The sequence below is a fragment of the Typopeltis vanoorti genome, chromosome 9 (assembly GCF_054136105.1).
Source record: "Typopeltis vanoorti isolate ZY-2024b chromosome 9, IOZ_Tvanoo_1.0, whole genome shotgun sequence".
NCBI classification, from domain to species: Eukaryota; Metazoa; Arthropoda; class Arachnida; order Uropygi; family Thelyphonidae; genus Typopeltis; species Typopeltis vanoorti.
Window position 1 is genome coordinate 117,618,694 of NC_143557.1, and position 26,162 is coordinate 117,644,855.

The window sequence follows — 26,162 nt, forward strand, 5'->3', positions numbered from 1 at the left end:
ATCTCGGTGCAGAAAATGTTGCACTGATTTTTTTTTTATTTTTATTGTTGATTATCTTATAGTCAACATAAGATAATCAACATAGCGAAAGAAAATAAGGTACAGTGCATTAATAAGAATACTTACGTATTTCTTAATTTGATAAACTATGGTATATGTTAGTCGACACTCCTCCTCCATCTATTAAACTATTTATTTACAGGTATCATTTTAAAAGCCTTGCTCACGTGATAGACGAAGCGCATACTGGCGACAGACAGCGGCTACCGGAAAACGATCATAATGTTTCTTACAGTGAATAATAAAATGAACGCTCTGCGAGAACTTGTTTATCCATAGACAGTAAATGTTACCGCTTTTTGAATCACCTAACAGGTGCAAGCTGCATGTTTGTGGTGTTGTACTAAATAAGCAAAGTGCAATTTTTCACGTCTGTGATAAATGGAACTGTTTTTATTACGGTGGAAGGAGAGTATTTTGAAGCGAAATAAAGTTTATAATAGCAATTAAGTAAACTTCTGAAAACTGGATTTATTGTTGTGGAGATGATTTTTATTGCTCTGGCTGAGACCACCACTCCCGCTTATTTGGAGGCCTGAAGCGGCTTGATAAAGTTCCAGATTTTTTCTCCAGAGGAAGGTTTTAGAATTATTTAATCCGCAAAAAAAAAAAAAAAAACATATTTGAAAATAATTTTAGACCAGAACTTTCAGAAAATTTTGGTGTAAAACAATTGTATGAAGGAAAACTGCAGTATTATAATAACGGTTTTAATCTTTATCTTCTGAAATCTCTTTCGTATTTGAAACAGTCATTGCTTTCTTTAAACAATAAATCATCTTAAGTTTTTTCGTGGCCACAAGTTTTAACAATAATACATTTTGCACTTTTGACATCCATTATTTTGTTTGAAGGTACATCAAATGTCATAGGTGCTTCATATTTTCTATTTATGATAGTTCAAAGTTCCCTTGTTTTTTACCATCAATGACATACTTGTGAAAGCCAATAACTTTATTTTTATATTCATACCGCATCTTTTGTGATATTTTTGTTTTCGTTCGCATGCATAGGTTATTTCTTTTCATAATCCTATTGCACCATGATGTTAAACCTGTAAATTCAACGATACTTCCTTCTGTTCTCATTCCTTTTGATTGGCAACAGTGGATGTTGAAATACCATATTTTATGTTGCTAATAATCACAGATTTAATTCTTCCTCAAGTTTAGGCCATTTTACAATTCCTTTACGGAGTTTAGTCTATAATTAACACAAAACAGATATTTGGATTATAAGACCGTAGGTTTAATACATATATGCACAAATTCGTCGACTAGTTTCGCTAGCAAAACTGACTAGCTTTATCAAGACTAAACGGTGAAAAAGAACTAATAAATGCAAAAAAAAAACAAAAAAAAAACGAAGGACTACGGTAACGGTTTACACCGGTTAGACAACAAAAAAATTGGAAGGCACCGCGTGACATGGTATGCGTGAAGCGATATACTTCAGTCATTATTATAAATACGCGTTACATAGTTTTTGGCGTACTGTAGTTCCGCTAAACTTAATGAGTTAATAAGATTTTTCCACATATCCTTTAATATTACTCCTTGGTTTCTATTAAGGTTGTTTCATGTTCGTAGGACCACTGCAGCTTCTTTAAATATTCGACAGCTGTAATCTTCCTCCATATATGGCATTGAGCTGTTATCCCAATCTATAGCGTGGTTTGAAGTTGAGAAGTGATGCGCCAAACCTGAGGTGTCTGTTCTGTTCTGTTATGATTAACGTCTCCGACATGTTCCTTCTGTCTAATTTCTAAGCTTCTTGAAGTTTGGCCTATGTACGATAGTCCACACGTACAAGGCATGCTGTAAACACCTGCATATTTGAAAAAAGGTACACTGTCTTTAGGGGATCTTAAAAACTGTCTAATGGTAGCGGTCGGTTAAAAACCACTCTGATGTTATAAGGTTTTAAAATTCTAGCTATTTTATTGGAGACTAAACCAACATAGAGTATGACAATGGTTGATACGTACTGAGTTGCTATACGTTGTTGCTGGAGGTTGTTTTTATAGAGCATTTTATTAAGTTTAGAGGATACCCATTTGAGATAGAGATTTGGAGATATTTGAAAGTTCTGTACGCACGTCTTCTTCGTCTGTGACTATATTGTGGGCTCTGTTTCGTAGCATATGGATGATGCTGCATTTTTGTGTATGATGATGATTTGAAGAATAATGGAGATACCGTCCAGTATCTGTGGGTTTCTTATATATAGTAAGTTTAATATCTCCATTCTCTAGTCTTTTGACAAGTATATCCAAAAAAGGTAATTGATGGTTGCTTTCTAACTCTAAAGTAAACTTGATTTTGTAAGAGAGTTGATTTTTTCTAAGAACTCATGTAAGCTTTCTACTTTTTCTCTCCAGATAATAAACACATCATCAACGTATCTCCACCAGACTGTTGGTTTTGGAGTGATGTTAACTAGAATATCATTTAAATCTTGTTCTTGTTTTAAACACTAAAATATCACTAATTCTATTGCACTTGAAAGACTGCTTAGACGCGTGACTTGTCAATTGTCGTATGAAAGTGACCAAGTGCAAGCTGACCATAGCCGTGTTTCAAATGAAAGAATGCGCATTAAGTTCCATTTCACTATACGGAACGTATTCGTTCTCGTCTATAATTAGTTATCTGTATTTTAAATTTCTTACATATATAACTCGAAATCACTTATGACAAACGGGCGAGAGTAGAAGCATAAAATAAATTTTCACCCATCAAAATTCTAACTGAAATTTCAACCTTTAGCGTATAAGACGCACTCCGTTTTGAGACAAATTTTTAGGAAACAAAAGCGCGTCTTATAATCATTGATGTGGTCCCCACGAGTTCGCTCTAGTGAAATTTGCGTGAGTTCGAATACTTTTCGATCACCCTTCGAAACACTGGACTACACCCATTTTATGCATATAGGTAAAGTCATCTTACTTGTAAAAAAAAAAAAAGTTGCTTCGAAGGCGACGGGTCAAGGCCATTTAATGAAGTGCTTTCTTTTATGCGTGAGGCGTATGTACATAAGTGGAAAAGTCTGTTAAGAACATTGGAAAACCAGTGCTGACAAGCCCCGTTAAAATTTACGCCCTCAGACAATTAAGGTACCAGGTAGTGTTTATAGTCATATTTCTGTATATAATGCTGTAGTTGTAGTAGTCTTAGAGAGAAGTGTGTGTGTTATTTTTTATTTATTTATTTTTTTTTTTTTTAATCAAAGATGGAATTTGCTAGTTTTCCTGTTTGTTCACGCTTTATTAATTTGGAGAAAAATTATATTTGGCTCTTTTTTGCCACTAAATCTAATTAGACATGAGTTTACGCTAAAAAAATAATAAAAACATGTATATTTTAAGTATAAACTTAAGCGCTTCCACGTAATATATGTCCCCCTCACTAAAGAATAAGTGGTGTCAAAGATTAAGAGACCCAGATAATTTGTCAGAGGTTCCATATTTGTTTTGTATTGCAGAACAAAAACGTGTGTATATTAATACACAAACTCTGTCCAATGCGTAATATACATATATCGCAGTAGAGTATTATAATAATAATTAAATGTCGCATTTATTTTAAATGGACTCATCTTACCTTCTTTCTCGGTGACACCCTCTGCCCTACTTTCAGAGGTTCGCTTAGCTGTGTTTCCATTCTTCTCTCTGTAATTGCAGCCTGTAACCTTTAATTATTTTTCTGTTTGAAAATGCAAACTTATTTAAACTCCTCCCATCCCAATTTTATTCAAGGATTAATGGACACGCGTAACAACAACCCGAGAAGCAATTCAGTGAATTTCTCTTGAAGCAAATTTTAAATGCTAGAAAATTTTTTGTCTTCAGTGGCGCTGCAGAACAAACATGGAAGTTTTTTTTTGTCAAACCATCTGGATTTCTTGATCTTTGACACCAGTTTTTCTTTGGCGGAAGAAAGCAGACATTAAAGAGAATGTTTATGCTATCATCCTTGAGCTACTGTAGGATTAAAACAAAAAAAAAAAAAAAACATTATTGAGAATTAAATGTCCGTAGTTTAACGCCTCATAAACGCAGAAGAAAGTGTTCTTTGTGTTACAGCAGCGTACATTTTGAGTTCATGAAGTGCAGTATAATAAGACCGCTCCTCACAGTCTTATGCATATATCTGCATAATTTTTAGGACATTTCTATTAACACGCCATTGCGTTTGCCATGTTTATCATCTATCGATGTTAACAACTAAAGCTTATCGCATGAAACACGCTTTTTTTTTTTTTTTTTGAAAAGCGACACGGAAATTAAACATCGACTTTGGTATTTCCTGTATTATTTCCTGCTTATATAAACTAGTGGAAAAAATGCCATAGAAATATTTTATATTTTTATGTAAATTATTTGTTGATTAATAATATTGATTCTATTTATTAAAGTTAGGTTACAGGAGATAGTAAACAAAATAGTTACTTTTCGTCACGCACACTTCGTAATTATTTTTTCTCTTATTTATTTATTTTAATCTTGTGGAACACATCTTCCTGAAAACAAGGACTCTCGAGGAAAAGATATTAACAATTTTTTTTTGTCTCTTATTTATTTCCTTCTTATAGTGTGATTGTTGATGGAAGAACATGTTTTTATATACCATAATCAAGTAGGTATTGCTTAAATCTAGCTGAACTCGTTTGGGATATTTTTAAAACAAAAACAAGCAGTGAGCCCGAAAAACATAACACAATATTTAAAAAAATAACAACCGCACATTCACAAATTAAAAAATTTTGAATTAAGTTCTGTTCTGTTCTAGAGTTTTAGTGTTTATTAATTGGTGTCCTCAGGAATCTCCGCTTTTTAGACTATCGATTCATCGCGGTTTGAATTTTTTGCACTAATCGGGACAATCGAGGACCATTAAATGAATGCCGTGTTTTAACAAGTAAGGAAATGCTTGTAGGCAGTTAAAAAAAAAGGTGCGTGCTGTATAGTGATACCGTTGATTATCCAGCAGTTGAATGCGAGTTGCTTTGGGCACGTTTTGGCCTAATTTTGCCCTTAAAATGATTTAGTTGAAGCCATTCGTCAAACTTTAATAATGATTTTAAATACCAAACTACATTAAATTCCATCAAGCTAGGAAGAGATTATTATCATCATTTAGAATCGTTTTGTCACCACTTATCAAACGTAACTGTCAGATCGACTACCATATGATCAAGGAGAGGAATGCAATATACGTACATTTATTTGATGACGTTCAGATGAAAATAATAGCTTTTGCATACGTATCAAGAGATAATGAACATTTATTTTAGTGCATTTTTTAGACCACATTTCCTGTAGAAATGGAAGAAAGTATTGTATCTGAGAAACGCGACCGAAATTTTAATCACGCGATAATTTTTTTTTAAAAAAGTAATCCGTTTCTGAATCTCATTTTCCGATTAGTGTATTATAGCATGAGCATCTTCTGCTGAGTTAAAAATATTCAGTATCTGTCGTCATTCTGAAATGATGCTGAAATTTTCGTTTACCTGAATTACTTTGATGACTTAGCATAACAAACAGCTTGATTTTGGATATTGTTGAGCTAATAGGGATTCCGCCGATATCCTGATGTTTAAAATGTTTTATTCATTCGCCCGCGATGAACGAGAAATTGTGTGTGTGTGACATAGTTAATTTGATTCAATGTGAAGAAGAAATCAACCAATGGTCGATTTCTTCTTCACAGTGAATTAATATTTGAAAAACCCACGTGTTTTTCAAATATTAGATATGTCAAAGAAGCGTTCTTACACTGTTTTGTTCCAACACGCACGCTCCGGGTGCTCACGTGGAACGTGAGCGGCGAGTAGTGCCCAATTAGTGTTGTTCGTTTGTTCAGGTATCGAGGTTGTGTGGCTGCTGCACACCAAATTACTAGATACGCATTGTGGTGCGGCCCTCGGATTACCTAAGGTTGGACAGTCCTGTTTTAAGTCACTGATTGGATTATGGAAAAAAAAAAAAGTTACAGGAAAGAGAAGAGTCAAATGGAATCCTATATCACAACTGGAAGATCTAGATTATTCAAATGATAGTTTTGATGTCACCAAAACAACTTTCAGCATTGTATAACAGCTGAAAAGTTGAACATAAAATAAATGTGAATAAAACACAAGTTCTTAAATTGAACAACAAATGCCAGAAAGAAATTAAAGTTAATCAGTATGTAGTAGAAGTGAAACATTTTACATACTCGAGAGCTAATGTTTGTACTGAAGGGAGAACCAACAAGTATATAACACAAAGATTGACAACAAGTACTATCTTCAGAAGATTGAGTAATACGTAGGCTGTTCAATGAGTAATAAGACTATATTTATACAGAAAACAGATTACCTTTAATCGTCATCACTTACATGGTCTTTTTCGAAAAAAAAAACTACCGTGAGACGCGATGCATTTGTCTCAACGTTGCGTCCACTTCTTAAACACATGTGAAAGTCCGTTTTTTGAGAGTTCTTTCAAAACCGCCTCCGCAGCTTTTACACATGCTTTGTTGCTTTCGAAATGGCGGCCTCTTAGTGGTTTCTTGAGCTGAGGAAACAGCCAGAAATCGCACGGTGCGAGATCAGGACTGTATGGATGGTGTGGTAGGATATCTGTGTTATTCCTCTGCAAAACGTCCACTACACAACCAGCAATATGTGGCCTTGCATTATCGTGGTGCAATAAGAAGCCATTCTTCAGCAATGGACACTTCCTTTTGACGTGCTTGATGATAATCGCTCTGTATTGATCATTGTCTCTGTGATGGACGTTGAAGGTCTTCCCTCACGTTCAAGATCTTCCACATTTTGCCTTCCTTCCTTAAAAGTTTTATGCCAGCGAAAAACACTTGCCCTCGACATTGCTTCATCGTGGAAAGCTTCGTGTATCATGTTAAAAGTGTCCGATGCCGATTTTTGCAAACGCACACAAAATTTAATCGCATAACGCTGTTCCAAGGACGCTTCCATTTCGAAGACTGGTCGTGCCTCGTAGGCGCTCCGAAACAAGCTTACGTTTAGTCACGTGACACTGGCACATCAGCCCGTATACGCCATCTATCAACCTCTTTTGTTAATACAGACAGCAGCATTTCTTTATTCCACAGTAAAATTAGTCTTATTACTTATTGAACAGCCCACGTATATGGGAATCATCTAAAATACTATAACTGAAATAAAGATCTTCAGTAGCAGTGTGAAGTCTTGGTTATTATATGGATCAGAGACATGGAAATTGACAAACAGCAAGTCAGTTTTCAAAGTGTTGCCTAAAATATTTTTAATATTTTGGTCACAACGTATAATAGATGAGTATAATATACAAAAAAAAATTGAACATATATGGGAAAGCAAAAAAAAAAAGTGCTCCCAGTGAAATAAAAAGATTCTGAAATGGATTAGATGTACTGATTGAGAATATCCAGAGAAGATTCCAATGATAGCTTTTACATGGCTCCAGGAAAGGAAACGGGAAAGGCCTAAATTATTTGACAAAGAATGACGGGAAAAGAAAGATGGCTGATTGGGAAGGTGTGGTTGCAAAAGGCAGAGGTAACTGGAAAAGATGAATTTCGGCTTTGTGTGTCGAAATACTTTATTTACTCGAATATATCTCGCACCCCCTGATTTTACTTTACGAAAAAAAGAAATTAAAAAAAGTTTCACATATACCTCGCACACGAAAAATGTTTAAAACTTTAACAAATATATAGTGAATGTTGTTATGACAGTTTCATATAATTTTAGAATTCAGTTGAAGATAATCAGTATTTCAGCTCAGCAATCGTCGGCTTGTCTTTGTCGTTGAGTCGCACGATCTTTTGTTAATTCTGCACCAATCATATTGCATTTTCTTGATTTTTTTTACCCTCTCATTTGTGTATTCTTACTGATTTGTCTAATTGTTTGTGCATATTTCAATAAATGACTTTTTCTCGTTATTGTTTTTACTTTTATTTGCGACTGCTCCATTTGTCTATTATTTTTCAAGATTACTCGGTTTGGTGGAAGGAATTTGCAGCAGTCTTGTTTGCTTGTACTGGTGACATAACTGTTTTGACCTTCTTAGACTCGACTCCTAAACTTTTTTGAATTTCTGGACAGTTCACCCAAAATTAAAAGAAAGTGACCTTTTGCATTAGATTTAGAGGGAATTGTGAGATATATTTTATTAATACCACCTCAGCAAATCAGAGTGTAGTATTTAAATTTTTTTCGATAATTTTTTTGAAAGTATCAAAATTGATTCAGTAAAAATGATCGGTTGATTGCGATTAGCAAAATGGAAAACTCGGTATCATTTGATTTACTTTTCTTGGTTATTCCAGTTGCCTTTTGTCATAAATGGAGCTCAGATCACTGTATTCCCCTTCCCCAGCTTATTTATTTTATTTATTTATTTTTATTTTTTTGTTCGATCTCTAATTAAGGTTGTTTTGAATTATCCCGAAGCAACTAGATTGAGATTAGTATTTTATGTCTGTTAATTGCACTTGTTGCTCTGGCTAGTTTCTTTTTGTCGTTATTTATCTTCCGTCTTGGACGAGATTCGGAACCAAGTCTTTCCACCTAAAGGTCTTCATCGTTAGTTACGGCCCATGTCGTTGCCAATCTGTCAGAGGAAAATTGGGAAATCCTCGCCTATATAGCGAATTTTTTGCAAAAAAAAAATAAATAAATATATATATATATATATATTTATATATCGTGATTTCTCAACTCTGTTTTCTGCACAAGATTTAATTCAGCATTATGCTGAAATTTTTATATTGGTATTTATGGTAATACCGATATCAGTATGTTTAAAGGCAAAAAAAAAGTTTTGCGTTCTACATGGGGTAATAATTGGAATTCATTCAAATAAAAAGCTAATTTTATGAAGTATTTCAACATAGATAAATGCCTATGATCTTTGAGCGTTCATTTCGGATACAGTAAATGTCGATTTTGTTTTGCATAGCAACAGATTTGTCAATTTAGTCGATTTACTTTTTAGCACGCACACAAATACAAAAAATGACGAAATACTTTACACTTTCAATACAAGTGCATCATATCGGTCCGCTCTACACGTAAGCGTCTTATTTGAAAGTATGCTCTAAATCAGGGGTCTCCAACCTTTTAGCTTTCCTGGGCCACATTGGAAGAAGACGAGTTGTTTTGAGCCACACATAAAATACACTAACACTAACGATAGCCGATGAGCAAAAAAACGTAGAATATATAGTTAACATATTTAAGTAATTTAAACTTCATTAATTCATGATTTTTTTTTATTATAAAAGTAAAAGACAAGACAGCAACATGAAATTAGTGAGATGTTTGACATTGTTTTTGAGACACTAATGCTTCGATATTTGGTTCGACGGAAGTAGTTGCAATTCTCAGTGAGTTCTCAAGGTGCTCATCAGATATTTTGGTTCTAGTTTTATTCTTCGTGTGCTTCATCCTTGAAACTAGCTGCTCACAAATGCAGGTGCTTCCAAATAGCGATGACATGAATAAGGCATGATTGTGAAGCAAGGGATATTTTTCTTGGGAAGATATATCTTATAGAAGTCCAGTAAAGAAACATAGTCAAATTTTTCTTTAAGTTGAATGTCAGATTGTAGCTCTAGGCATTCCATTTGAAAATTGGCAGGTAATATGTTTGTCGACTGAAAATGGAGTGGCAAATATACCAAAAGATTGATGATTTTTCCGCAAATCTTGAAACCTGTTCTCAAATTCCTGTATCAAATCGAAAAGCAAGGCTGTATATTTTTCGTTGTTCACAGGACCGTGTTTAGCCAACGTGTCTAAATGCATAAAATTGTTTGCCTTAATTTGAGATAATCATAGTTTCAGTTTCATTTCGAACGCTGTTATTTTGAAACATTGTATTGATCAGTTGGTTTTCACCTTGACGCATGTTTAACTCATTTAAATGAGCGGTCAAGTCTACTAATAATGCCAAATCTGTGAGCCAGTCAAGTCAAGTTCTGGCACAAATTTTGTTTTTGATTCCACTAACGACTTGATTTCATTTCGTAAATCATAAAATCTTTTCAACAGTTTACCTAAACTTAACCATCTTACTTCCGAAAAGTAAATGATGTCCCCATAGTCAGCATCCATAAATTTAAGGGATTCTTGGAATTGGCGATGATTCAATCCCTTGGCCCTTATGAAATTTACAGCCTTGACGACAATCTGCATGACGTTATCCATCTTTAAAGCTTTTGCGCATAAATTTTATTGGTGTACTATGCAGTGATATTTCATCATACGTAAATTTTGGGAGGCAATTCATCGTCTTCTATTAATTTTACAAGTCTATCTCTTTTACCTATCATCGCCGGGACACCATCAGTAGCTATACCAGTTATGTGCACAATGGACAAAGAAAATCACTTTAACGTATTTTTCGCTGCTTCGTATAAATCTCTTGATTTAGTTGTCTTTTAATGGCAGTAAAGAAGCCATTTCTTCAGTGATATTATATTCGTCATCAATACCTCTGATAAAAATTGCCAATTGAGCTGTATTAGTAGCATCAGTACCTTCGTCTATCGCCAAAGCATAAAATTTTTAAAATTAGCAGCTCTACTCTCCAAACCTTTTTCGATAAATTTTCTTATTTCATCAATTCGCCTGGCTATAGTCTGGTGAGACAAACTGATTTTAGAAAAATCCCCTTTTTTATCAGGGCAAATTATATCTGCCACGCTTTCCATGCATTGCTTAATAAACTCACCATCGGCATACGGTTTTGATTTTTTTGCTATCAGGTTTGCAACCACATAACTAGCTTTTACAATAGAATCCGTTTCAGTTGTTATTTTTTAAAAAAAACTTTGTTGAGATGATAGACTTTTTTCAGTTCCGCTATTTTGTCTTTATGACACATTCCTTGATACGCACTAAATTTCGCAGCATGTTTTTGCGTGTAATGCCTTTTCAAATTGTATTCTTTGAAAATTGGCACAAATTCCAAATTAAGCAGATTGCCTTAGTATTTACCTCGACAAAAAAGTAGTCATCTGTCCACTTTTCGTTGAACAATCTTCCTTCTTCTATAATTTTTCTTTTTTCTTTTTCTTTTTTTTTTTTTGGTTCGATTTTCTTTGGAGACTCTGTGGAAGCCATGCTGGAATTAAAAAAAAAATAGATGAAAATTAGCAAGCAAGATTTAATAATCGCCAAATATTCACCTAAAAAAATTACTCGCCAAATCGCCACAAACACACGTAACGTCTGCACCTTTCTTCGGTGTCAACTCGACTGTTTACAAGTGCACATTGAAAGCCGTACCAGCGCACCCATGGTGCACATAGAGAGACATCTATTGCGTGGTAAAAGTAGGAAGCAAGAGCGATAGCGCACCATTTATTATGTCGAGAAGTAACTACTCGCATGGGTTAAATTCAAAAGTTCATCGCTTATAAATTAATAGCATGTTAAAATTATATTTGTAGTATTATTAATGGTATTTTCGCAATCTCATAAAGTTTGTAAGTTTACGATTTTTTGTTGGGCTGCATTCATAGCCGTCCTGCGGCCGCGGGTTGGACAAGCCGGCTCTAAATACATGAGTTACTTATTGAAAACGTTACGAAATATTTATTTACACGTACTCTCCACTAAATATATCCGATGCATGATTTTTTTTCAAAATATTTCTTTCCTGAATAATCTCTTTTGAGCATTTATTTTTACTATATCACCATCCGATTTTTTTAAAAATCATATTAAGAGGAATTTTTGTAATGGATCATATAAAAATTCAAAAAAGCCGTTGATGCAATTTAAACAGTAAATACAATAGACTGAATTGTATTATTAAATATTATTGAAGTATTAAGGTGAAACTTTATAGATAGTTCAAAAGACATGTTTCGATTAATGCAGTTAAACGTCATATACGAGTCGGATAACTATCTCAAGTAATAGCGGAAGTGGTTAAATTCGGATAGTTCAGTGAGTTAATAAATTGAGAAGTGGAAATGCTTTAAAAGATACCATTAAAAAAAGTTGTTTTGTTTTTTTAACTCTGCATAAAAAAAGACAACGTTTGTTTTAATGGTACCTTCCATGATGTTGGACTGGGAGAAGAAAAATAGACTTAACAGGTTCGATTGCAATTACTGACCATGTGGAATATTTTTTTCCCAACTGATTTTAGGCGAGTACGCCCCCCCCCTCCGGTTTTTAATCCCACATCTAAGAAAAAGAATCAACCGTGAACTATTTTAGACAATAATACCGGTTAGGAACACGACACTATGTGATCGCATTTTGCCGTGGTTTTGTCATCCATTATTCTATAAACCGCCAGTAGAGGCGACCTCACCACTGATGTTGACGAAGAATAGTGACTGTCCACCAATTTCCAAAACAGTTAAGGAATAAAAGAGGTTGCTTATTCTCTTTGGAAAAGGAAAAGTGTCAGGTGTGAATGTTAAATATTTTATGTGAATTCCACCATTGTATTATTGTAAACCTATAGCATCGTATCTTACGAGCTTAATAATCTGGAAACTCACTCCCCCGGTTGATTTCAGATTACACGAGACCAAATTGGAACTTCAAAGCCATTCTTCCATTGACTAGTGTGGTTGTTCCACGCCGGACGACGAAAAACAACTATCCAAAGATATTCGCATGTTGCAATTTGATTGCAACCGTAGCCTGTTGGTTGAAGAGTGGAAACTCTACCTACTCAGTCCATGCCGTCATATATTAAATGAGTCGTGAGGCGCTGCAGCTGAGCGGGGTCTCTATCACTCTGGAAAGAGACCCCTGTTCAAATCTCATTTGATGTAACGAGAAGAAATTTATCACATTTTTCTTAGTCGAGGCTAAGTTAGAAGGTCTTAGGTCCAGTAATTCCCCCCCCCCCTACAAAACAGGCAAACCAGTGAACACACGCTAGTGTAACAAATATTGGAAATGGGATTAACCATCCTGTCCTATTAAAAATTCGGTTTTTCAGAATCGTTTCTTGGCCGTAGCAGGCCGAAACATAAAAATGGATGATGGGTATAACAGTTGTCATTCAGTATAGAATATAATCATAAAACCATGTCGAAATACGATAAATAGTAGTTATATGAAATCCCCTGGGGACAAATCATGGCTCGCGGTTGACGATACAGCCACACATGAAGAAACCATTGTTTCTTATTTTATCGTCCTCGCTCTCTTAGGTTTGAGTAGAATAAGATTGTGCCTTTTCAAGCAATTCAAAGTTAGCGAAATCTTATAGTATATAATATAGAAATTTGCTAAAACTTATATGTACAGTATATTCAATAGCCGAAAGTGAAACAGACAAAATTGGTAAACAGAGAATATGATGAGTGGAATTAACCTTCGAAGTACTTTAGGGAGGGTGGGAAAAAAAAAACACGCGATCTGAGTAAACTTGTAATCAGCATGATGCACCACCGATATGTGACGTTCTTAGCCATCACGATGATTAATTTGAAGTACTGTAATCTAGCCGAACTCACGTTTTACTGCACACTTATACAATTTGAAGAACGTTATGCGTTTGGCTGAAAAGATATAATTCAAATCCGGTCAAGGACTTCAGCTATATTTTCTAGGCCCTTTCAACAAATTTATACAATGGGACGGAAACAGTGGTTTTCCTCTCCTAAACTCTGTTTTTTTCTTCTCGCGAAAATAGAATGACAAGCCTGTGCGGTTTGTCTTATTGCGAGAAGAAACGCACACACATACTTGACAAAAGACACTCGTAACGCACTTTGACGATATAATTTGGGATTACAGAGGATACTGATAGAACTTGCGGTAGTTGTGCATTGACAGTCGCATTTTGCGGAACATCATGCCGAAGAAGAACACACGGTCATAAAAAATTATCAGCATCGTCCATTAGTTCTTGCAAAAGAGACTCTTGATGGCGCCGTTCACTGGGTGATAGTTCCAGTTTGTTGACGTGGTCCATGTTGCATTTAATGCAATTTGACAGCATAAAAGCATCACATTTTCAATGACACCTTTATGAGTTCTTAATGGTGCCGGTGTTTTTGTTCTTTGGTGGACTTTACTTCTGCTGTTTATAGAGTGTGAATCAGATTAGATGTATATCCACCCTCCAGACTTAGTTGATGACTTATCTTCCATTTGTTGGGTTCCATTGGAAGACGTTTATCGCACTTTCAGTTCATCACTGGTGGACTGTAGCAGACAGCCACACTATCTGTTACAATCATTTTGCCGAAAGTTTGAGTCGACCATCAGACAGCAGATATTGCTTAAACAAGCTCGATTTTTTTTTTAAGCGATTTCTTCCCGCTTTACCCATACTTGCTTAAAACACTGTATGTTGGAAATTTCAAACAGTTTGTATTTGTTCTTGCTTTTATTTCACTTACAATTTTGCGACTCACTTCCCAGACAACGACCTCGATCATTTCATCAGAAAAGAATTAATCAACGGATTATAAAAATGATATTAAATGTCATCATAGTTGTTTATATTCATAATTGTTATTTAATTGATCTAAGAAATTCGTGTGTTTTCCGTAATATCACTCGCTGTCGGGAAAAATGTGGCAATGATGTATCATTGCTATCAGTAAAAGTCCAATTTAAAGACGACTTACTTTCCTTGGGAGTGACGCCCTTCTGACGTGAGCCGTACCTGTACAGGAAAAACTAGGCCAACGTTATACCCTTGGAAAGTATGTTTTCCGCTCGTGCAAAAGCTTTCTCTCTCTCTCCGGACAACAACTTCGGGATACCAGACCTTAAAAAGACAGCTATTGGAATCGTCTCATTATTTAATAGCCCGGGGTTCAAAGGCATGTTGTGTGAGCCTTATATGGCCAGCAAAGAAAAGTATGTCGGCATGTTCTATATGGAGGGCTGAAAAGAAGTTTGTCTCAAGGTTCGTTAAATGGACTAATGAGATGAATTGCAAAGTAATTAGCATCGCATTTCAGAAGTGTGATTGTAACTGATAAATTAATCTCAATTGAATAGGTGTTTACTAGACCAGTTTATCTCTTTGTGTGATTGCATGTTAAATTAGTATTAGGGCAAAGTGCATAATATGTTAATAAACTGCTTCGGTATCGAAACTAAGGACAGATAATTTGTGAAACAAATTATCTGCTTTGTGTATACAAAGCTGATAATTTGAATGGTTCATTTAGTTTCAATGGGTCGATGTTTGGTTGGTCGGTTTCAGGAAATGATTAGGTAGCAAATCATCACACGAAATTAATGACGTTTTTCCGTATTATCATGCTTTTGTTGTTATTTTATTGTTTGAAATTTAAAAACATTCAAACTACAGTAAATAATTATCCCTTTTCTTTAGCTTTAACTGTAGCATATACCTGTCAGTATTAGATTAAGGATTCGATGGGCCAACTTTCTCCATACTTGAGAACGTATGGAGAAAGTTGGCTTGAGTGACTTGGGTAGCGGAGTAGTTGGCCTCAAGCAAAGGTTGAGTTCTCATACCCCTCACACACGCAAACCTTTAATTTTTGTCACATCAAGCTCACTGAAGTCCCATATATGATATTTGGTTTAATTTACAGTGTATAGTCACGTACCCAAGACGCTTCAGAAGAGTTTTATTGAAGCATTATGTCGTTAGTCACCCCCCCTTCCCCGTGGAACTAAATTTCCTTGAACTTTTATAGAGGACTGTGTTTGTTGCATTTTGGACAGCTGCATACTTCTCCTCACACACAAGTATGTTCAAAAATTATCTTTAGAACAGCTCAGTGCGACACATCCATTAAATATAGTAAAAATTGTGGGGTTATCTCTACAGAGTTTGTGTAGTGGATTTCCGGAAGAAAAAACTGGAATAAGCATCTTCAGCTTGCAGGATATTCTGCTATTGAAGCTAGAAGCATAAAACGAGTCATAGTAAATGCGTTTTTCACGTGTGAAAAACGGGCCAACAAATCATTTCCATAACTGTGTCTGTAACACGTGGAATAAATTCTCATTGTAGCAAGCAGTTATGAAAATGATTATTCTCCGTGTAGAAGACAAGAAAAGGACTTGTTTAGGCGTTTTCCCGTGGTAGGTGAAGGGGAGAAGACATTGAATATTCCTGTTTTTTGTGGTCGGGATGGAAGAGATACGAATGAAACATTACCTGCTGTTGTATTTCAAACAATCTGCTGATGAATCCTATTTTGATATTGCAATACTCCATATCCAAGAATTGGGTGTGGCTAAACGTACCTCAGTAGCTCACTTGGAAAAACCACGGGGCATGCCTTCTTCGAATAGAAAAGACAAGTTCACTTCTCGTCATGATGAGAGGAATATTTGTATATACTTTTCAGTTAAAGGTAAGTTGACCGGTCTCATGGTGGTAGCAGAGTAATGTGTAGTTGGTGTAGTGTAGTGTGGAGTGTCCTCTCCCGATGAGTCCGCGGACTCATGTAGGTGTCATGTAATAATAATATGTAAAATAGTTTTTACCCAAAGTTTTTTTTTTTTTTACAGAATTGTTAGCGAAACAAGCAGTTGTTTCTGTTGATCTTTAGAATTTCAATCACATACAGTAATGATAACACGAACTATTTCCTGCACTCCGCTCTACAACATAAATTCAATTTTCATAACATGCGACGATGAAAATAATAATTAAAAAACTGCAAGATCATAATTGCATACAATTGCAATTATGATCACAATGGCATACATTGTATACTTCTTTTTTATTATTATTCTGTGTGCAAGAGGGAGTGTTACTTGTGATTTAACTTATGAATATTTTAAACTAATGCCTGTGATGCCTTTCTCCTAACTAGATGACCGACAGTCAATATTTATTATTTTTACATGGTAAAAATTCAACGACGTTTCCGATTACTGAACATCCTGCCAGTTGTAGAATCGTGCAAGAAATATCCGATCGCGGAGTGATCGATACAGTGTAATTTCCTGTAGACACCATTCAAGAACGTGCTGTAAGTTTAACACGGAACATCGATTGTATTCTCTGGAGAGCATTGTCATCGTTTTTCTAGCGAAAGTTGGTTTCAGAAATTTTTTGGAAAGGAAATTTGACGAAGCCAAAACACGATTAAACTAAATTGGCTGACATTAGTATGGAAATTACCGAACCTCAACGGAGTTCGTGTTTTGGGGAAATTCTTACTTCTCAATTACATGTAACCCACTCTGTTCTTTGCCTACCGCGGCTTTCTCATACCTTTGCAGGTGAATTGTCACCAATTTCAGTTGCCTGAAGACGTGTAATTTCCTCATATCGTCCATTATGGACGATATGAGGAAATGGACGATAACATGTTAACTCTTCGTAGCAAGAGGAAGGAGGATTATTTTACCGCCTGTGTTGCTGACGCAGCAGTATCACAAACGAGGTATTCGTTTCATCATCACTAGTAATTAGTTATCAGAATAAGCACTGGATATGGGGGGAAAAAGTTAAGAAATTATAGATACGAAGAAAATTTCTTTCTCAATATTAACACATGGTTTTAACGTACGTTTGACGTTGAGAAAGAGTATTGCATGAAAATAATTCACGATACCTCCTGTCATTGGCTTGTCATTACAAACAAACTATCTGCGCAATTTTTTAAATGTTCTCCAACGTTTGTTTATCGTGTTTTTAAAATTTATTTCCTAAATTTTAAAAGTAAACAAATGCGAAATTCATTTCTGAATAATGTGATTTCGTTGAAATATTAATTATATCTTGGAAGTAACCATCCTTCAGCTGTTTGCTTTCCATAGCTTTAGAAACAGGGATGACCGCCTGGTTTCTGCAATAGTTTATTTGTATTTTTTTATGTTAATTCCATGTTCAGTTGTACTCTCATACATTAGTACCATGGGCAGACTAAAGAGTATATAATAACTCTGCAAGTCTGTACTAGAGACGAAACATGGTGCTTTTTTTTAGGGGGGGGGGAGCTCCAGTAATCAGAGTGGTAGTTTTACACTGGGCAATCAGTCACCTGCCGCCTAAATATGGAAGTGAGGAGTGGAAAATATGGAAAGACATAAAAATCAGTCCTTGTTTTTCCTTTCTGCAAACCTTCTCTGCGTATGATGCGAATTTATGGTAATAGGTATGAACTGTCTCTCCACGGGAGATCTGGATGCGAATCCTGTCCGGAACGCAAATGGCTTTTCGATTTAAGACGAATTAATCGAACTCATACGTAAGTGATAGAATTTTCTTCCAGGAAAGTAGAAGAAAACCCTCACTACCAGAAGACAGGCAAATCGGCTAGAACCACACGCAGTTTACAGATTTAATACACTGGCCTCCATTGACTTAGTTGATTCGATCATTATTCCTGCTGATGTGTTGCAGTTAATGTAGTAATGATGTTCAATAATTCCCCCCCCCCCTCACAGACTTACCAGTCTGTTCAAAAAATGTGAAATTACACTCACTATAGGAATCTGGCAAACACCAGCTAGACATAGAGACGAAAGTTTGTTATTTTGTAGTTGACAAGAGATCAGAAATTTTGTTAATTGGAAAGTACGTGGATATCAGGTGAAATTTCCAGAATCGGCGGATAGATTCAGAAATGACGGAAATGTATGGGATCAGAACTCTGCGTTGCACTGCGATAACGGGTGTAAACTTGTAAAAAGTCTAATATTTTTGTCTTATTCAACGGATGCCAAAAGTTCCTCGCGCATCAGTCCTCCACGAAATTCGGAAATGTCAAAACTTTAATAGAGCACATAGCATTTGTCTTCTCCATCTTTATAGCAAGAGCTTCTGACATTCGATGCATTAATGGAACCTCTTGCTATTAAAGATGGAGAAGACAAACGTTATGTGCTCTGTTAAAGTTTTGACATCTCCGATTTTCTTGGAAGAATGATGTGCGAAGAACTTTGGCATATATATATATATATATATATATATATATATATATATATAATAACGAACAAGCCGAAATTTCGTATAAAGTTTTTGGTTTCGTTTGGTTTTTGTTTTAGTTCACAGTAATTTGGTTGAGTGCTGCGTATTAACTGTTTTTTAATGTTTATTAATTAATAGTGTTGTGCGTTTTTAATAGTATAAACAAGTTGACATTCGTAGTGTTTTATTCATTTTATGTAGCTATGGATACATTTCCAAGAAAGCATTCGAAATTATGTACTCTTTCTCAACACACATCCGTGACTCAAACACAAATCGCCAATGAGTGTGGTGTTGGTTTGGATACTGGTAATCCGATTTTAAAGCGGTTTAAGGAGACAGGTACCTTTTCTTCTGACAGAAAAAGGAAAATGTGGGCGAAAAAAGAAAACTACACTTACTCAAGATCGTAGTTAGGGAAAGCAAAATGAATCCACGATTGTCTGTAGACTTATCTTGGCAGCTGGTGTGTTTGTCTGTCCGTCGAAGATTGTTGGAAGCAGGGAGGACTGCCCAAGACCAAAAAAGAAACAACTGTTGATGAAAGCTATTCAGAAAAAGAGGCTCCAGTAGACAAAAGTATAAAAGATTGGACTGTTGAGAAGTGGAAGAAGGTCATATTCTCAAATGAGAGCGAGTACCCCATGTTCTCAAATCAGCGACTGAGAAGATTCTCTCGCTCACCTTCAACAAGCTTCTATACACCCAGCATAAAAGATGTTCTGGGATTGTTTTACACATGACACTCCAAGGATCACTTGCCTGTTGATTGACGGTATGATGAAAAGTGACCAATACATACAAATATCAGAGAAAAGAGTGGTCGCACAGATCCAGAAAAACAAAGAACGCATCTTCCAACAGGATCTCTCTTCATGCTACACTTCAGAAAAGTGAGAGTTCCTCAAAAATCGCAACATCCAATTGCGTCAGTGGCCAGGTAACTCTCCTGTAACATTAACCCGATAGAAAATTTGTAGGCCATTATGAAAAAAAAAGAGATTTGAAGAATTGAATTGTGATACAAAGGATAACTTAATAGAATCCATTATAAAAGTATGACTTCGAAATGCAGAAGTAAGAAAAATGTTCTACGTTGGTAGAGTCCTAGGAACAGAGGAGCACATATAAATTATTAGGTAAAGTTGGAGTTTAATTTTTGTACTTATTTTCTTGGGAAATTAAAATGCGAGTTCGGGTTAATTTGTTCGCTTCTGTGGGTTAAATGTATTTTTATCCGTTAACTTTTTTTTTTTTTTTGTAATAATCATTTATCAGTTTTATTACAAATGCATGTTACAGTCTAATTGTCCAGACTCTTAATAATAAATGCGTGAGAAAACTTTTTACGTTGTAATAACAGAACTTTGGTGTTCTTATTCACATTAACGGATCTTGACTTTTATTGTCGTTGTCATTAATTGGAACATGGTTAGAAAACAATAGCGGCGATGTCGCGATCGGTGCGAACCTCAGTAGAAGTATATTTAAAAATGATAACTATGAATAGGACCTGAGACGGATAAACCTGGCATCGAAAACTTCTGTAAATGATAACGAATACCTCACATTATCCAATAGCAAGTGGGGAAACGGTTTGAATTTTTCCTGAAGGTTTCAGAGGCAAAGTGACCAGAGTTTATTCGACATGGGAATTTTGAGCATTTCGCTATTTAAAACTACGAACTCTGCACATGAGCCGTATAAACGCCTTTTATTAGTGCTTTTTTTTGTCGTTTGCTAATAAAACAATAATGAATATTTATTATCATTTTTGAAGATAAATTTCGATGCCGAAATGAAGCATTTAAGTCTGTTTTCTGAAATCCACCAGGAGACATGTTTATCTACGGAGTCAACGGTATTAACTTCACGAACCGTGGAGTTAACCCTGGTATAAATTTATACGATTTATGCCAGACTGAACACGTAACTGCTACCAAATATATTCAGGGTCGGGTTGTTTGTCAGCGGTAAACCACAGCACCAGAGAAACAACTAACTCGAAATGCTGCAGGAGGAAAAACAACAGGTTAATTTTATCATTCATTCTCTCGTTTTTTTTTTTTTTTAATTTTCTTCATTATTTTTTCCGATGCATTTAAAAAACATTAGTGGATCTCCCAAGTTTCTTAGATTCAATATTCATTCCGGGCGCTGTCACATCACGTGTTTAGCTTCAAGCAGAAACTCGCTTGACAGTATGTTGTATCCCTTCCGCGTCGAGCGGAACTCATTTTTACGTAGTTTTAAATATATATGGCATACTCGTGTTTTGAATGTGTTCGATTAAATTGTATTTGTAATATTAGTATTGGTGAAGTGATACAATGATACAGAATTATTATTGATATTAATGATGCAGAAAATCTCAAATATTATTATTATTATTATTATTATTATTATAAAAACCTCCATGGAGTCAAAGACTCATCGTGGGAGGTCCACTGTTATACACACAGTTTATCATACTGTGCCTTAAATATATTCACTGTCTCTGCACACACCACACTCTCGGGCAAAGCATTCCAATCACTCACCACTCTCCATGCAAAAAACCTGCTCCTCACTCCCTTGCTCACACCCTCCTTATACAGCTTCCAGAAATGACCTCTTGTTCTCCTGCTATCCTCACCCATTCTGTGCAAAACCTCCCCGACGTTAATCTGGTAATAACCACTCAACAGCTTATATGTCTCAATCATATCCCCCCTCCTCCTTCTATCCACCAATTTCTGCAAATTGCATTTTGTCAATCTGTCTTCATACTCTACATTCCAGAGACCAGAAACCACCTTAGTCAATCGCCTCTGAACTTTTTCCAACGCAATTTCATCTTTTTGAAAACCAGGTGACCAGATCTGTGCACAGTAATCCATATGTGACCTGATCAAAGCCTTATACAAAGGAACCATAACATCCTTACTTCTACAAGTCAATGTTCCCCTCATTATTCCCATTATCCGCTGTATTGTCTTCACTATTTTAGTAACATGTCCCCGAAATTTTAGGTCCTTGTCTACAATCACTCCCAGATCTCTCATTTCCTCTACCTCTTCCAAGATATTCGCACCGATTGTGTACTTTACATCCCATCTCTGCTTCCCAAATTTCAAAACCTTACACTTTGAGACATTGAATTGACATCCCCACTTATTTACCCATTCAGACAGTGTATTCAAGTCATCTTGCAAAGCTACAGCATCCACACTACTCCTGATAGCTCTGCCCAACTTTGCATCATCTGCAAACAACTGCACTTCACCATTCAGACCTCTCCAGATATCATTTACATACAAATTAAACAGCAATGGACCCAAAACAGACCCTTGAGGTACACCACTAGTAACTTTCCTCTTCTGGGATATTGCTCCTCCATAGACAACTCGCTGATACCTATCAGACAACCAATCTCCAATCCAGTGAACCAGTCTACTGTTCAGCCACATCCGTTCCAATACGGATTTCAAGTTAGGTGTGTATTTGTTTTTGAAAATTTGCTTTACATAAATATTTTGGTTTTTGCATCCAGTGAATGCATTATGAATACGAGGCCGACTTATTTCAAGTAGTTTTCTGTAACTGAAAATTTGAAATAAGTAATTAAGACGACGTATTTATTTTGATTCTGTGTTTGGTGCTACCTTAAAACTTCGTTTTGCTTGCTTGTATGCAGTAGTATAGAATATGTGGGATGTGTTTTTCATTATACATTTCATTTCCATTCCAGTTGTCATTTCCATTTCATTTGCACTAATTGTCGCTACATAGTACATAGACTAATTGTCTCTATTGTATTTAGTGATATAATAATGCTTTTTTTTTTTTTTTTTGCATCTGCAGCATGTGCCTATTAAGTAGGGAGGGAGATGTTTATTAATGTACAGGGACATTTTCATTCAAGTCTTCCGAAAGAACCAGGCAGTGAGAAAAATGAATTATTTTATGTTTTATGTCTCCCATTGAATAAAATATTTCCCATTTCTGGTTTTGTATTGTTTAAGCTTTTTTTTTCTTTTCTTTTTGTTTTCTATGTTGTCATGGAAATGTTAATGTTTTATCATTTACTAAAATAAAAAGCCAAACGGCTTCATTTCGGCGATGCAAAATTATATAAATTAAGTGGATATTAAATCCAACATCATTTCAAAGCCGAATACAGAAACTATAAAAGTTTCGTGACCAGAGAGCTTGCGGGAATGTTTTATCATGCTAAATTATTCTAAAACATTTATATCATGTTTTATAATAATTTTGGTACGTTTTTATTTTTACTTTATTATATGTAGTAAGTGCACGCATTGTTTTGTGAAACTTATTTCAATATATTTAGTAGTGTGTATTGCGGACGCCGTGATTGTCTAGTAGTTAGAATATTGCTTTGTGGTCACAATAACTTCGGTTCGAATCCTAGTCACGGCAGTTTTTTGTGAAGTGACTCTTTGGTCTCGAAGTATTTTCGCTTTGGTGTGAGAGGTCCCGAGATGAGCCCAGTTTTTGGAGTTGGTATGTAGTTGGAGGATTAAGTAATACTACAGGACACGGTGAGATCTGTAGTGGAGTGGAGCAGGATGCCCTCTCACAATAAGTTCTTGGGGGGGCGGTCACGTAATACTAATTATTATTAGTGATTTTCAATTCTCCTCAAGGAAAGCTGACGCTAGAGGTAGTACAATAACAGTGCAACTTGTGGGAAAGGTGGCGTAAGCTCATAGCAATTCGCCTTCCAAAAATCAATTTAATATCTTCGGGATCCGTATCAGATATTAAGCTGATAACAATAGATACTGCACTTATCGCTTGTCGTCTTTTTGTTTAATATGAAAGTTTACTGTAATATCGGATTAATATTACTATATTTTATCTGCTTAACATCTGATACCCTGTCGAGGCCTAAGATATCAATGTTTTTTTTTTGTTTTTTTTTGGAAGGCAGCAAATGTTTGGATCTTGTTCCACTTTTGCAAGAAGTTGACCAGGTATTGTACTACCTTGAGAGTATCGCTTCTGAGCCTGTTGGCTAAGATCAAAGTGTAGTATGTGTGTGTTTGCGCGCACTTGGTATAAAATGTTTTTTTATTGTGGGTTGCGGTCGGAAAAGTTTGAAAAGTCCTGCTCTAGTAAACCCTGATTCAGCAAACTCCTGGTTAACTTACAAACTTCAATTAAATCTCTTGTCCGTCTTCGTTTAGATAAAATTCATCAGATTACAACTAATCAACCGATTTGACTAATTATCGTGATATAATTCCTTTTTACACACACACACACACACACACACACACACACTTACTCAGTCCTCTCTGAATAACCCCTTTTTCTTGTTATCCATTGAAAAACCTTGACAAGTAAAGCTGGGAGCCGTAATCCACTGTTGTTCTGACTAAATACTTGCATAACGATATCATTATTTCCTATCTTCTGCAAGTGAGGCTTCTTTTAATCTCTTCTAGTTATGTTGCCAATATAATTCCTGAACTTGATTCCTTATCACTCAAAATATATATAATATATATTAAAAAATCTTTGTATTCATTAACCTTTTTATTCTTGAGTCTGTCCATTCAACTTATATCCATGTAATGTTATCTTCTTACCTAATCGGATATACTTACATTTGTTCACATTAAATTTTAAACATGTCTTCCAACATTTTAAGATCATCTAGCATATGATTTGCGTAACCATCGAGAGTTTCCTTATGAAAAATACTTTTGAACATGAAATTCCATGCACTGATAGGAGATGGGATTATCCTGGGGGGGGGGGGGATATTTTTTGAATGGTTCCAAAACACAGCTGTCACTTGAAACCTTTAGTCTAAAGAACTAATAGAACACTCACGTCATGAATTTTTGTGTAAAAGATCGTAGTTTCCCTAATGGCTTTTCTGTGTCTGACAGATAAATGTGTGCTGTCACACTATATTTTTAAAGTCTCTCTCTCTGTGTGTGTCTCACTCGCTCAGAATCCTGTATATCTGGTAATTACGCCACAAAAATGGAGTTCGAGATACTCGAGAACATTATGGTACTTGGTTATACAATTTAAATGTTCCACAGATTCAACGAAGTATACAATGATTCGTTTCTAAAATATAAAAACGCTTGTATTTCTGAATATGGCATATTCATGCGTAACGATTATTGCCTTGTTTCATAATCCTTCTTAGCGTAGTCGCGCGACAGACAGTTTAATTTGGATTTTCAGCTGTCATATATATTTAAGCTTTACGTGCAGTGGTTTTATCTGTGTTGGAATATTTCCATGATGGAATCTTGAGTTGAGTAAGTAAATACTAAGAAGAAATTTGCCGACAAGAAACCGAATTGAGGTTAATGGGAAAAAAAATGGCTAGCCAGCCTTTTCTTAGGTTAGCAATTGCCCTACTAAGTCTATCTGGTATTTTTACAGATCTCTATTTGTTATCGATAAACATTTAAAATTGTGTGCGTGTGACTACATGCATAGTATTTGAGAAATTGCTTAAGTTATTAAATTTCAAAAAAATCTGATCGTTAGCAATTTTTAAAATAGTTCTGTTTCTACTTGGCGACATTTGCTTGTTCGCAGCTTAGTTTACATGTTTGTGCACTTTATGTACTCGTTTCATTCTTTGCAAACTCTGTGCATCCTGTTAAATGAAGCTCATTTTATTCTGTTGATATTCAGTTCAAACAGTAAGTTCGTTATCTGGTTTCTTAAGTATGCCACATGGCAAAATGTATTATGGCTCTGTCTCTCTGCGAAGATTAATATCAGCCATGTACAACATAGTGTGACCGTTTTTATTGATAGAACGATTAAATGGTAGTACATTCCACTCTGGCTTAATGTGGTATTTAGCTTCTTGCCTAAACATTTAGGCAAGAAGCTGAAATGGGTTCAGTTTTGATATAATGAACGATGTCGCTGTACAGTGCCATTTGGAAACGTATATTATTATTGTCAGCTGATCATTGTTTGCTTTTTCTGTAAAATAAGAAATGTTATTCAAATTAAGTGGATATTGAATCCAACATTATTTCAAAGCGGAATAGAGAAACTATAAGAGTTTCGGCGGATTCAAGCGTAAGCAAACCTTTCATGATAGGGGCAACTCGTAGTAAAGGTGGTGTAAACTCTGATCACTATCCTTAGTATTTCCCATAATGTAAAACACATCCCGTAGAGGACATGTATGGTG

At 35.4% G+C, this 26,162-nt stretch overlaps 1 protein-coding gene and 1 non-coding gene across 4 annotated transcripts in view; one reads left to right on the top strand and one right to left on the bottom strand.

The window, feature by feature from the left end:
• The window catches only part of LOC150103458 (katanin p80 WD40 repeat-containing subunit B1-like), a 370,687-nt gene that overhangs the window by 119,897 nt on the left and 224,628 nt on the right, over positions 1-26,162 (top strand). The gene's annotated exons all lie outside the window — the stretch shown is intronic.
• On the bottom strand, positions 23,621-23,806 carry LOC150103459 (U2 spliceosomal RNA). The gene has a single exon (XR_016548877.1). It is a non-coding gene; the product is annotated as a U2 spliceosomal RNA (small nuclear RNA).